Here is a 6,600-nt window from a genome sequence, read left to right on the forward strand (position 1 = left end):
CTCTGTGAGAGCAGTCTTGCATCACGCTCATCTCATTGGGTGTGTTCGAATAGTAAGGCTAACGAAGCTGACTGAAGTGCATCGGCGACAGCCGAAAGTCGGACACTGTAGTGGTTTTTCAACAGCAAGGCTCAGGTCAACATGGCAGTGTCAACATACAGTGCCTTTGGAAAGTATTCAGACCCCTAGACTTTTTCTACATTTTGTTACATTACATCCTTATTCTAAAATTGATTACATAAAACAAATCCTCAGTAATCTACACACAAAACCCCATAATGACAAAGCGCAAACAGGTTGAATTTTTTCCCCAAAATGTATTAAAAATAAAAAACCTTATTTACATAAGTTTTCAGACCCTTTGCTATGAGACTCGAAATTGAGCTCAGGTGCATCCTGTTTCCATTGATCATCCTTGAGATGTTTCTACAACTTGATTGGAGTCCATCTGTGGTAAATTCAATTGATTGTACATGATTTGGAAAGGCACACACCTGTCTATATAAGGTCCCACAGTTGACAGTGCAAAAAGCAAGCCATTAGGTCAAAGGAATTGTCCGTAGAGCTCCGAGACAGGATTGTGTCGAGGCACAGATCTGGGAAAGGGGGCCAAAACATTTCTCCAGCATTGAAGGTTCCCAAGAACACTGTGGCCTTAATCATATTTAAATGTAAGAAGTTTGGAGCCACCAAACCACCACCTTCCTAGAGCTGGCTGCCCGGCCAAACTGAGCAATCGGGGTAGAAGGGCCTTGGTCAGGGAGTTGACCAAGAACCTGATGGTCACTCTGACAGAGCTCTAGAGTTCCTCTGTGGAGATGGGAGAACCTTTCAGAAGGACAACCATCTCTGCAGCACTCCACCAATAAGGCCTTTGTTCGAGAGTTGCCAGATGGAAGCCACTCCTCAGTAAAAGGCACATGACAACCCACTTGGAGTTTGCCAAAAGGCACTTATAGACTCTCAGACCATGAGAAACAAGATTATCTGGTCAGATGAAACCAAGATTGAACTCTTTGGCCTGAATGCCAAGCGTCACGCCTAGAGGAAACTTTGCACCATCCCTACGGTGAAGCATGGTGGTGGCAGCATCATGCTTTGGAGATGATTTTCAGTGGCAGGGACTGGGAGACTGGTCAGAATCGAGGCAAAGATGAACGGAGCAAAGTACAGAGAGATCCTTGATCAAAGCCTGCTCCAGAGTGCTCAGGACCTCAAACTGGGGGTGAAGGTTCACCTTCCAACAGGACAACGACCCTAAGAGCACAGCCAAGACAACGCAGGAGTGACAAGTCTCTGAATGTCCTTGAGTGGCCCAGCCAGAGCCCAGACTTGAACCCGATCGAACATCTCTGGAGAGACCTGAAAATTGCTGCGCAGCAACGATCCCCATCCAACCTGACAGAGCTTGAGAGGAGCTGCATAGAAGAATGGGAGAAACTCCCCAAATACAGGTGTGCCAAGCTTGTAGCATCATACCCAAGAAAACTCGATGCTATCATCGCTGCCAAAGGTGCTTCAACAAAGTACTGACTAAAGGGTCTGAATACTTATATAAATGTGACATTTCAGTTTTGTAACAGCAAAAATGTCCCAAAAACTTTTTGCTTTGTAATTATGGGGATTGTTTGTACATTGATGAGGGGAAAAAAAAACAATTTATTAAATTTTAGAACAAGGCTGTAACATAACAAATGTGTAAAAAGTCAAGGGGTCTGAATACTTTCCGAAGGCACTGTAGCTACTATTGTTTATCAAAGTTTTTCTTTATAAATGTAAAAATAAACTTTTCTAAATCCCATATCAAACACAAACTGAAAACATAATGTTTGTACAATGAATTGGTGAGAGAGAGGTCTCAAATATCACTTTCATTTTGTTCTGCCTGTAGCTTTAGAATCGCTGCAAAGTTGGTTCTGGTTTCAGTCATGTCTTTGGTCACGTTCAAGTGGATCAACCAAAAACACCCTAATGATTGGTTGACAAATAGTGTCTCCCACTAGCCAGGAGTTGGCTGCATGGTGCAGTTGGTGAGAAACAACTGTAGCGACTTGAAGATGACTTCATAAAAAACTCCATGACATTTGATCACATGGCTTTGTAAAGTTCATGCAGTCGACATGTAGGCGCAAGTTGGACATTGTTTTGCCCGATAATGCAACACACTTTGAAAGGCGGTGACCATCGTTGATCTTGACTAGACAAAATCTATTCGCTCGAACACGCCCAATATTCGCTGTGCTGCTGTTGGCAATGTCATCTTGCATTGTTGTTCACCTTTAAAAGTGTGCTGCATTATGAAGATAAACATTCTCCTACTTGCGCCTACATGTTGACCGCATGAACTTTACAAAAATCATGTGATCAAAGCTTGTGAAGTTTTAACTGCAGTTAATGGAAAGTTTCTGCAGTTGCTCTTCACCAACTTCTTCCAGCAACCATGGCTTGCATTGTGGGAGCCTCTATTGTCAACCAATCATTATTCTTGACATGACTGAAACAGGAACTAACTTTGCTGCGATTCTCCCAGCACCCTGTGCACTAGTAGAGATCGGAGAGGATTTGACAGGTGTAAGCAATATGGTAATAGATTCACCTTGCCCTCTGATAGGCTATGTGGAAATTTCACCATGTTGCTTATACCATTCATATCCTCTCAGATCTCCACTAGAGGTTGACATGGGAACAGGACTCCCGGGGGTCTTGCGGAATTCTATCATGAATGGGAGTCAACTGTGTAGGCCTAATATAGTTTACTTAATAATATATATATATTTTATGTTAATTTCCCCCCTCTCCCTTCTGTTGGCTCACTCTCGCGCCTCGCTCCAGTTGTAGCCACTCCCTACTTTACCTCAGATGAGCTCGGAGACGTACACAGTTACACATGTCCATATCCATGAGTTCATCCAATTCTGGGTAAGTAAGTGCAAGGGCTGCCTTCATTGCCACATCTCATAAAGTGGTTGTTATCAGCTGTGTACAGGCAACTGTCTCGTGAGCAGCAGCCAAACGGAGCAGTTGCTATGGCTACTCACACGCAGAGCGGGGACAGACAGACGAGCATCTAAACATTTGACAGGACAAGATGGGACACTCCCATGTCAACCTGCATCAAAAGTAAGGTTTAGGGGTCCATTTTGGGATTGGGCCTGGATTGTACGATGTGCACACATGATACATGTTGAGTGTGTGATATTTGGGTTGGAGACAGAGAGAATGGAAAACCGTGTTGCTCTGAGCCTTGCTGTTGAAAAACCACATTAGTGTTCAATTTTTGGCTAGCACAGTTGCACCTTGCCCAACTTCACTCCTTGACTTTGAGCCTACACGCCCAATCTCAATGTGACCCACCAGATTCAGAAACTTGACTTTGAGCCTACACGCCCAATCTCAATGTGGCCCACCAGATTCAGAAACTTGACTTTGAGCCTACACGCCCAATCTCAATGTGACCCACCAGATTCAGAAACTTGACTTTGAGCCTACACGCCCAATCTCAATGTGACCCACCAGATTCAGAAACTTGACTTTGAGCCTACACGCCCAATCTCAATGTGGCCCACCAGATTCAGAAACCTGACTTTGAGCCTACACGCCCAATCTCAATGTGACCCACCAGATTCAGAAACTTGACTTTGAGCCTACACGCCCAATCTCAATGTGACCCACCAGATTCAGAAACTTGACTTTGAGCCTACACGCCCAATCTCAATGTGACCCACCAGATTCAGAAACTTGACTTTGAGCCTACACGCCCAATCTCAATGTGACCCACCAGATTCAGAAACTTGACTTTGAGCCTACACGCCCAATCTCAATGTGACCCACCAGATTCAGAAACTTGACTTTGAGCCTACACGCCCAATCTCAATGTGACCCACCAGATTCAGAAACTTGAAAACCACGTTAGGAGGAAAAAAACTTGAAAACCTCTTTAGATTTTTGCCAAACATTTTGAGAAAAACAAACTGAGCATAACTGTTTTTTTATTTAGTTTTGGAGAAAGTTAATGGTTTCATTATAGTTTTACTTTTTTAAACAGGTTTGTTAATTATTTTATTACTGTTTACAAAAGTTTTCATGATTCGTTTTTATTTTTGTTTCAGTTAACTATAATAACCTTGCAACACAAACACACAATAAGATACACACGAACAAACACACACAGGACAGGAATAATAATGATTAAATGCTATGCCAAAACAGTCATGAAGAGCATTTTTTTCATTTAACTTCACTGATCTGAGAGGGTTTGATAGGTGTCAGTCATCTGGTGAATCCCTCTGTCTTTTCACCTATCCGTGAAAGATGAGGGAAAGGAGATGAGATGAAGGTTTGGAGAGAACTGGGATGCAGAAACAGTAATTGTGACATTGGCTGAATCAATCAATCATTGATCAATAATTGAATTAACTCACGAGTCATCCAACAGTCTCAAATCTTTGGAACACAAAGTTTGGAGGCAAAAATCCCTGCTGACCAATTAATAATTAAATCAGTAACTGAATCAATCAACCGGTAAACCTTTCCCTCAGTCAGCCATCATTTTCTAAATGATCTCTATTTTAAGTTGCCACTGCTCTGGCCTTATCTGGAGGAGCTCATATGTATAGATCTGTAAGGAAGGGATAGATAAATAAACTTTGATCTGGTATAAGCAAGATGGAGAAAACCCAATCCAGTGAGAGGACACGGTGAAGCTATTACCACACTGCTTATCCAATAATTTCAGATCTATAGAGTACTCATGGATAAGGGTTAAGGGTCAATGTGGGACTTGGATAAAACTATTCAAAAAGGATCAAAAACCCTACAAACCTGTTCCTGGAGAGCTACCCTCTTGTAGGTTTTCGATTCAACCCCAGTTGTAACTAACCTGATTCAGCTCATTAACCAGCTAATTATTAGAATCAGGTGCGCTATATTGGGGTTGGTGTGAATATCTACAGGACGGTAGCTGTCCAGGAACAGGGCTGGAGAGCCCTGCTCTACAGAGAGCTTAGGGAAGGGATATTCAACTCTTACCCAACGAAGTCCGGAGCCTGCTGGTTTCTACCTGATAATTAATTAGACACACTTGGTGTCCCAGGTCTAAATCAGTCCCTCATTAGAGGGGAACAATACAAAAAAAAGCAATGGCACTGGCTTCGAGGTCCAGAGTTGAGTTTGAGAGGCTTATTCTATAGCTCAGACCCAGTATAACAGGGGTGTCAAACTCATTCCATGGAGGCTGAGTGTTTGCAGGTTTTAGTTTTATCAACTAAGACCTAACACCACGTGTGGGTAAGTTCCTTACTAATCAGTGCCTTAATTCATCAAGTACAAAGAGGAGTGAAACCTGCAGACCCTTGGCCCACCGTAGAATGAGTTTGACACATGCAGTATAGCTTCGCCCCTGTGTTATGACCCATATAAACGTTCCTCTTTGTCACATTTGATAGTGGGCAACAATACAACTCAAGCTTGGCATTCATCATGACCACCACCAGTGCTGTTCACTTGTCTCTTCCAGGAAACAAACCCAGTACTCAAGGACACACACAGGCAATAGATCACATTATGACTGCTCACATCTCTGTACTCATTGACTAAACATGGATTCAATTAAACTCAGTTTAAGGTCATGGTAATACAATATAAACGCTGGGGCTGTGCTTAATAACCTGCCCAGGGACTGCGGTTGAAAATTAGCCGGCTGGCTAAAACCGGCACTTTTACTGAAACGTTGATTAATGTGCACTGTCCCTGTAAAAATACAATAAACTCAAACTCAATAGAAGCACTCATGGCTCTCTGCTAATATTTAATCCAACCCACCACTTGACTACTGCTCAGTGCTAGCCATTCATATCAGCTGAGAGCTGTCAACTTTGGCTGTGTGTGAGAGAGAGCAGAAACCGGTACGTAGGGAAAGTAAGGTGGGCGTGAGAAGATGGGGAGGGAGAGATGGGGAGGGAGAGAAGAAAGAGAAGGCGGGAGTGAAGGAATTTGTGAGGAACTGAAAGCAGGGGAGGGCGGCGAAGGGGAGAGGGAGGAGTGGCGAGCAGAGAGCAAGGTTACACGTGAGAGCAGTCCAGAGAACAAAAGTAAGAGAGAGAGACCGAGGAGAGAGAGAGAGAGAATAGCAGGACAGGTACGATAGCGTGGATTATGGAGTTGAGAAGGTTTCAGTCTTACTTCACAAGTTAATTACCTGTTGCTCACTGGACAAAAGAAAAGAAAAGTGGAGAACAAAGAAAGAGTAAACATTAAGGGCAACGGAGAAAGAGAGAGAGGCAGAGGGGGAAACCAGGGGTAGAGAGAGGGAGGGAAATAGGGAGAGGGGGAACCAGGGGTAGAGAGAGGGAGGAAAATAGGGAGAGGGGAAAACCAGGGGTAGAGAGAGGGAGGGAAATAGGGAGAGGGGAACCAGGGGTAGAGAGAGGGGGAAATACAAGGGGAAAACCAGGGGTAGAGAGAGGGAGGGAAATAGGGAGGGGGAACAGGGGTAGAGAGAGGGAGGGAAATAGGGAGAGGGGAAAACCAGGGGTAGGAGAGGAGGGAAATAGGGAGAGGGGAACCAGGGGTAGAGAGAGGGAGGGAAATGGCAGAGGGAAA

Source organism: Salvelinus namaycush, unplaced genomic scaffold (genome assembly GCF_016432855.1).
Source record: "Salvelinus namaycush isolate Seneca unplaced genomic scaffold, SaNama_1.0 Scaffold944, whole genome shotgun sequence".
NCBI classification, from domain to species: Eukaryota; Metazoa; Chordata; class Actinopteri; order Salmoniformes; family Salmonidae; genus Salvelinus; species Salvelinus namaycush.